Genomic DNA, 9,062 nt, shown 5'->3' with positions numbered 1-9,062 from the left:
TTTTTATCCTCCATTAGGAATACAGAAATGCCTTGTAAATAGTAATCAGCCTTTAATTATTATAATTTCACAGCCTCTCATGTGTTGGGAAAGGGGTCGAGCTCCCTTAAGTTTTATTTTGGCTACCTTCATGCAGCATGGGTAATTATGCATGCATTCAGCCCATGCCAGCTTCCATTATATAGACCCAGTGCACAGACCTAAAGATCGGTCAGCGCTACAGCATTACTTCATACCAGCACTTCTCTGTTTGAGTATTGGCAGAGTTTGTGATGTAAAAGTTTTAGCACTTATTAGGATTATTAAGGAGTAAAGACTTTAGTCCTAAAAGTATATTAGATCGAAAAGAGGGGGACGGGTCCACCTTGGATTTTCCTGCTCTCGAAGAGTGGGAAGGGTGGTCCCCCTGGAGTTTTGCACACTAGAATACTGGGTGGGAGTCTCCATGGATTTTGTGCAGTCAAAGAGTACGGAAGGGATGGGGAATCCCCTAGGTTTATTGCACAGTTGTCAATGCATATCAAAACGCAGACCCCATAGAAAAAAGGGGAGCTCTCAAAAATCAAGGGATAGATATTTTAGATCAGGGGATACACCTCCAGAAACCCACCTACTCCAACAATGCTACTGAATTATTGCTTTATACTCAGTGGGGCTGTCCCCATGTAGCGCAGATCTAACAAGGAAAATAACATCCTTAATTCAAAGGTAAAGACACACCCTACACACAGAGAACCACAGACACATGGAATAAGGCACCAAGTAGTGTGGTAGACAGTAGGACTTCAGATACGAGGGACGTTCAAAACGTTTTCACACTTTTTTAACTTTATTAAGAATTTCAAAAATAAATTACATCACTTTTCTACATAGTCACCTTTGTTTGCGATTCATTTGCAATTTTCACACTGTCGTACCAACTTTTTAATGCCCAATTACTCCTTCTCCAGTCTTCACCATTTCCAACGAAAATATAAAAGTGCGGAAACTTTTTAAACGTAAATTTAGAAGAATTAAGTGGATAGAACAGTCAGGCTTTGCTGGGCTGTATGGCCTGTTCTCATCTAGATTGTTCTAATTTTCTAAGGGTGAAGTTAATGAAGAAAACATCATGCTATCTAGAGGAAAGGTCATGAGAAAGTATTGTAAACAGTGTGGTTTTTATTTTTTTGTGATCAGATTTTTTTTAAGACCAATTGTTATAATCTGTGCACTTTTAAAATGTGTTTCTCTTTGGATAAATATTTCTTTGAGTTTGCAAAGATGATTTTGGGAGTTTTGATACCTGGACAATCAAAGTATTTTCTTCTCTTGTTTCTAGATTTAACATGTCACTAAATAACTTAAGAGCGTGGACTTGGAAGTTGCAAGACAATTTGTCATTCATGTAACAGTATACAATCTAGACATCAAACTGACTGTGACATTCAAGATTGTGGATATCGTCAAAGAAACTTTGCATAGCAAATTACTTTGTATTGAAATCTTGGCTCCTTATCTTCTGTGTTGTTTTTGACTTTAGTTCCTAGTCAGCATTTTGGTTTTGTTTTTGGTTTAGAATCCTAACTGGGAAAAGAAAATCCGAACACATTTCTCCAGTTTTGATGTCACTACACTGGTTGCCTGTGTCATTCAGGATTGACTTTAAAATACTGCTTATGGTTTATAAAGCCTTAAATAATCTCGCTCCATCTTATATATCAGAATGCCTGACAAGTTATATTCCAAATCGTAACCTTAGATCTTCAAATGAGTGTCTCCTTATAATTCCAAAAGCTAAACTTAAAAGAAGTGGTGAGGCGGCCTTCTGCTGCTATGCACCTAAAATCTGGAATAGCCTGCCGATAGGAATTCGCCAGGCAAATACAGTAGAGCAGTTTAAAACACTGCTGAAAACACATTACTTTAACATGGCCTTTTTATAACTTCACTTTAACATAATCCTGATACTCTGTATGTTCAATTCTTCATAATAACTATTCATGGTGGCTCTAAAATCCGTACTGACCCCTACTCTCTCTTCTGTTTCTTTTTCCGGTTTCTTTGTGGTGGCGGCCCACCACCACCTACTCAAAGCATCATGATGCTCCAACAATGATGGACTGAAAGCCAGAAGTCTACGTGACCATCATCATCAGGTCCTTCCATGAAAATATGATGATTTATGTTAGGTAGAATGCCCAGAGGGGACTGGGCGGTCTCTTGGTCTGGAACCCCTACAGATTTTATTTTTTCTCCAGCTTTTGGAGTTTTTGTTTTTCTGTCCACCCTGGCCATCGGACCTTACTCTTATTGTATGTTAATTAATGTTGACTTATGTTTATCTTTTATTGTGTCTTCTATTACTCTATTCATTTTGTAAAGCACTTTGAGCTACATTTTTTTTTGTATGAATATGTGCTATATAAATAAATGTTGATTGATTGATTGATTGATTTGTTGTCACTGCCCTGTCCTGACTCTCCCGACCTTTGGTCTGTTCTTAAATATTAGTGCCGTTGTGGCCTGCCATTTACTTTTCATCATGGCAGAACACCAGTAGGATGTAGTAGCTTCATTATGTTTATTGGGACATAGATTAACAGGCAGGTATTGATATCTGTAAGGGTCAATCTTAATGCATCCATCCATCCATCCAGTATCCAACCTGCTATATCCTAACCACAGGGTCACGGGGGTCTGCTGAGCCAATCCCAGCCAACACAGGGCACAAGGCAGGAAACAAACCAAAGGGCAGGGCACTAGCATACCACAGGGCGCGCACACACACACACACACCCACACACCAAGCACACACTAGGGACAATTTAACATTTTTTTAATTACATAGCAAGGAAACAGAAAAGAGATCCATTAAGGACCAACTGGCTGGAGTATGAAGTATTTCTTGGACCCCAATGTTTCCTTACACAGTACAATGGTAAGCAATTAATTGAACAGGGGCTTTAAATTGGACAACTATGAGTGAGTGTGAGTGTCTGTGTATGACTATGCCCTGTAGTGGATTAGCATGTTCTCCAGGGTTAGGGCTTGGATTTGGCCTAATGCTCCAGAACAAGTTGCAAATCCCTATATCTGTTCACTGGTTTCGTAGTTTTAGAAATGGATGGATGATTTGGGGAGCATTGAATTGAAAGTCAGCAAATGAACTCACCAAATGGCAATCCTAGGCCATTTAGAATAATCCATATTATTAGCAACAGGCCACTGTTACAACTTTTCCTAAACTGACAACAACAAGGGGTGCATACCATTAGATTATTGAATTTGGCTAGAGAGATAAAGTAAGGAATTTTTCCAAGTGAGAAAAGAGGAGTGCCTGCAAAGTTCAAAGTTGGACAATTAGGTCACCCGTCCAATCCTTTACTATAAACACAAAAAAATCTGTGATAGGAGACTCAGTTGTACTTGTGTTCCCTCCCACTAGGTGTGTGTTGTTAGCCGTCTGTCTACTGAGAATTACACATTTTTCCAGAATATTATTGTGAATTAATTGCTGCCCCACTAACACTGCACTTTCTCCATTTTTAGTTAAAGATCAGATTTAAAGGAATGAAATATATACTATATTGCAACTCACCCAGGATAAATAGAAAAGCTGCTGACTTTCCTCTCATTGGCTTCTGTAAAATATAAACAGAGATCTGAAGTGTGAAAGGAGAACAATTAATCAGCAATTAGCAACATAAATCTACTTGAATTGCCCATTGGCTCTCAAAGAGGAAGAGCAGGAGGTTATTCAGAAATATCTGGCTGGAACATTACAAGGCCTCTCTGAATGGAATGTAGACTTAAGGGAATTAAGTCCGGCTGCTCTTTGTGTTTCCCAGATTTGGTAAACATTCTTTATCAGATACACTGGCAGCCTGGGGTTGGGCATTTGACCAAAGCTGTGGGTGTTTTGACAAAAATACAGACAAAACTTAAATAAAGACGCTGTTAGGGACTTAAATCCAGCTGGGGTGGATCCCTATAAATAAGGCCTTTCTGAAGTTTAATTTTGCACTGTGAATATCAAGAATGTTTCACCACAAGGACATAACAAGTTGTGAGTGTTTTGAGTACTTTTTAACACATCTGGACCACAGTTTCAGCAAATAATGCACACATTTCTCTGAAGTACAAACCAAAGGTGTGCTTAACCACACTATGCAAGGAGGCCCTCTCATGACTGCACTCTGAACTCAATAGCTATCAGTCAAAGTATGTGAAAAAGGTGGAACCTGTACCTTTTGGTGAAGATTAAGCATGAGCCATTAGAGTGATCCACAAGGAGAGTGGTATTAGACCTCATGGACAGGAATACTGTATGTTCAGCAGATGCATTCTTACTAGATAAGCGGTAGGATTCTGTGGTTGGCGGGGGTGAGCTGTATTTCAAGTGGTGTCATAAATGCAAAAGAAATCTAAATAGATGATAAAGAGCATCTGCAAAGCTGAGGCATGATTGGGAATATTTTGGGAAATAAGGATTAGGAATGACGGTAGAGTAGATCCTACTCTGAGGATATAGAGGATTCATGGTTTTGCAATCTAGTGAGTGACACATCTTTCTATTATAAAAAAAAATCTTGGAAGGGAGACTATGGAGAGAAGAAGTGATCTACTCAGAAGACAATTTGACTTCCCGCAAGAGACACTTTAATGTCCCATGAGATACAGCAGTGAGACAACATTTAAAGCAAGTTCACGGACATCTAACCTAGCAGTTGTTGGAATGCTTTTGTTAGACACACTTCATGTGCTCCCAGCTCTTAAAACGACAAGTCACAAACAGAAGACATAGCTCGCCAGCAGCAGCAAGTCAGCAGATGATCCGACCGCGTGCGTTCAACACCCCCCCACCCCCACCCCTTCTTCACAACATGAGCGGCAGAGACGCGAAGTGGCAAAAGGATAGCTACTGTACAAGCTTTGAAATGATCTATGCATAGCACGGCAAACAGAACATGCAGCAAGAGAGCAGATGATCCGACAGCATCTCCTTAGCGTGCGTTCAGCTGCCCCCCCTTTCACAACATGAGCAGAGTTATACGTCCTGCGAGAAAGATTTAACCACGCCCGGGGCTGGAAATAAAGAACAAGTATTGTTTTTACAAAAGTTTTAAAGTAAAAGTGAAAATGATGCATATGTAACAATTCCCATGAAAATAACAATCTCTTTAAATTGTATATCCGGTAAACCAAACGTGGCGGTTGGTGAGTGAAGCTAGCAGGAGGTGGAGCCCCCTAGCAATATACAGGAAAATTGCTAATGTCTCCTTATTAATAAACAGTTACAGGGAACTAGCAAATGGAATTCTGTGGCCATGTGACAGTAGCATGGGGTAGACAGTGTAGTAGCTGTTCTTAGCTGTTCATTGTTTTTATTTTCAAATTACGTTTATGGCTGCAATTTTCTGAGTAAGGGCAACATGGCCTCTAGGCAGTCTCTTATCCTTGAAGCTCATTCAACACTGCTCAGGGGAATAGTTTTGAAATGAGCTACATATGACATTCTTCTGCAGCCAAGGTAAAATAAGTTTTGACCGGGACAGGCTACTCACCTCAACAAACCTCATTGTTTCCTGTAGTTCTTATTAGGGGTTAGGGTTCAAGGAACATACTGCAAATTAAGTGGTGTTAAAGGTGCTGTGTCCCAGAGAATATGCTGGGGCCTACTACTTTGAATTTTTTTACAAATTATCTAAAAGTAAAAAAAAACATAAGACCCTCAACTAGGTTAAATAGAAGACAACCTGAAGTCTTTAAAGTTATTACATTTGGACCTGGATGGAATTCAAAATTAGACAAATATGTGTCAGATAATGTTTAATGGAAGCAAAATGTTATATTGAACATAAAAATATATTACAAAAATGAGAGCTGAGGAATTTCACAACACACTTATTGAGAAGCATTTTGAAGTTGTAGTGGACTCATCATTGTCCACATTGTCTTGGCAGTATATGGAAGCAAGTAAGAAAACTAATTGGATGTTAGTTAGATAGCATGTTGCATCGATTACAATTCAAGGGTGGCTCTTCTTAAATTACAAGGCTTCCTTGTGAATGTTCTATGCAGTTTTGGAGTCCATATTATGAGAAAAATCTACCAGAGAAAATCAGTTAGACGTATTCCTGGACTGTGGGTTTTGGGCTATTAGGAAAGATTGTCGGAATTAAATGTTTTAGTTTAAGAAAACCAAGATTAAGAGATAACACTCTCATACCCTCCTAATCTAATTTAGCTTCATTTGAGGGGATGGAGTCTATCCTTGGTGCAAAGCAAGAAACAATCTGGACAGGCTGCCAGTTCATCACAGGGAGACTGAATAGATGATTTGATGCAAGAGTTTAAAATTGTGAAGGAAACTGGGACATAGGGGGCATAGACTGAAAATGGTTAAGGGTACAATTTTCTTAAATTATAAAAAAATCTTTGTTTACACAGAGAATAAAAGATACATGAAATTAGTTACTAAGCTCTAAAGTAGATAGCCATACCTTAGATCCTCAAAGATGTTCTTTAAAAGGTTGAGTGACAAGGAATTGACAAGCTAAGTTGTTGTTATGTGTTTATCTCTTATTTTCAACTGATTGTCAAGATTTGGTTTGAAGATATCCACCTGCTGCTTTCAACTACAGTACATTACCTGATGAATTATCCCCTGAATTTGCTGTCCAATTGATTCATTTTAGGTTTAGATGCAATGTACTTGTGACTTGGTGGCAGGGAGATAGAGACGTCTAGGCATTGAAGGAGGAGAAGCGTTTGATCTTTTTATATATGAGACGACCATCCACAAGCAAGGAAGATGTCCTAACTGACAATTAAGACACCAGTACCATTACATTAAGCCTTTGATGTTGTATGGTTGAAATTAAAAAAAATGGCTCAATAAAGCACTGGAGTTTTTTTGTGTTTTTTTCTGTCCTCCTGGCTATCAGATCTTACTTTATTCTTTGTTACTTAGAATTGCCTGTTATTTTTGTTTTTTATGAACTGTTCTTTATTCATCTTGTAAAGCACTTTGAGCTACACCATTTGTATAAAAATGTATTATATAAATGTTGTTGTAAAGCTCTTGATCTCACAACAATATACGATGACAACAATATTGATTATTACTTTTTTAGCTAAGTTAACTTACAATAGAGTTCAAAATACTTCTACTAGATTCCAGATTCAGACCAAGAGGATGAACTGTATTGGGCTCCAGTCTGATATCAATCCATTTTCAAAATTTTCCTACTAAACTGAAAGGTGTAAATTGCAACAATCCAAAATGCCATTAATCTTTTTGCAGCAGGGATGTCTGTTGAACAGATGTGGTGCTCTGATATCTGCCTTCTTTTTATCCTGAACACTCACCACTCCACTCTCAATTAAGTTCTTATTTACCATTCAGGTTCTCCAGAGGTCTGTCTTTAGGCCTCTGTGTGAAGCTGAACCAAAGGTGACATACAAAGCAGAACATTTCTTTTTTGGATTGTATTAGTCCATGATTATTTTCTTTTTTTTTTCTAACGCTTCTCTAGTGTGCTGTTTATGTACTTTTCTGCTACATAATCTGATTTGATGCCCAACTATTTGCAAATTCAGAGAATGAGGGTGCAGTGACACCAGGATGATGCTGTGACCTGGTGACCCCAGTACTTTGAAGTGATACCCCTGAAACAAAAGCCTCCAAGTGATTTAAAGGGTCATTCCCTTTACAGCCAACTGGCATCACTAGCAAGAAAGTTGTATGGCCGAAGCTGCTGAAGAGGGAAGCTGTAAAGGGAAGTGAAGCATTGTCTGTTGTATTTGGAAGTGGCTACGTGGGTGAGCTAACCCAAGAAAAACTTAGAAAGGGAAAGCCTTTTAAACACTTGGATTTTAGGTTTATATGTTACTGTTGAGTACTTCATGCCTTGCCTAGTTTATTTATCCCTTCTTATTGTTGTTCATTTAATTAATATTAGATGATACTTTATAGTTTCTAAGGGGAAACAGCAGTGTTAAAGCAAACACAGCATACTTCATGAATTATACAATGAAAGTGTGCTTTAAATAGAATACACAAACACTTTTAGAAGCAACAAGTTCAAATATAAACTTTTAATACATGAACAATCATGATAAACAAACTTAAGTGTACATAAGCAAAGACAAACCTCTGGGTTCATGGGAGCTGATAAATAGTTTATTGTTAAATAAACTGTTCATTTGGATTCTGTAAAGCTGGAAAACCCTCTGGGACTCTCTCCACTTGAAATACACTCATTGGTTAACTGTCTCTAAATTCGGTGTATTATAAATGTATAAAAACTGCACATCACATACAAACGTGCATTCTCAAAACTCAGTCAAATTCTGGATTGTGGAGTTTATCCATGTAGCACTCAAGAGTGGCGTTTGGGAGTGGCAAGTGAGGCGACTGCCCCAGGCCCCGCACCTAACGGGGCCCCGCTTTTGAGGTCCGCGTGTCCTGTTTGAACGGATTTGTCAAGTTATATTCTCCATTATATATACAGTATATATGAGATGCTTCTAAGAGAAATAGTTTTAAAATCCCTCTTCAACGTCAAATTCAGTACATGTACTCACCCGAAAAGGGTCGCCAGTATAATCCCTTCCTAAAATAGGTATAGCCCATTAGTCACTGGGTTGGCTTCTCCTATCTATAGAAAAAGACGTTGCATCCAGATTAGACTACAAAGATGTCATCAACGACTTTTTCAATCGGAAGGCAAGAAAAGTGGATTTTCGTCTCTGAACCTGGAAACCAGTAAGAGATTTCATGATGATACCTCTATGTTAATTTCACACTTCCTGTTGAAACACTGAAACTCACCTTTTATTTGTAGGCCATAAACATGTCCGAATATTAATGCACAAAAACATGTATCACTAATGATAACCGGCTGACATGACGTCAACTTGAGTTATGATGATCCTGCATATCGAGACTCAGAATATACTTGCAATTTGGGTACTTTCCTAGAAGAGGCCCTGCTAAGTTCCGCATGATACCACATAGCATTTTGCACTGTTGTGGTATTGTCATGAATTATGAATTGAACTTTTTTAATAGATTA

The sequence above is a fragment of the Polypterus senegalus genome, chromosome 11, assembly GCF_016835505.1.
Source record: "Polypterus senegalus isolate Bchr_013 chromosome 11, ASM1683550v1, whole genome shotgun sequence".
Classification (NCBI taxonomy): domain Eukaryota; kingdom Metazoa; phylum Chordata; class Cladistia; order Polypteriformes; family Polypteridae; genus Polypterus; species Polypterus senegalus.
This window is presented reverse-complemented; position numbering follows the sequence as displayed.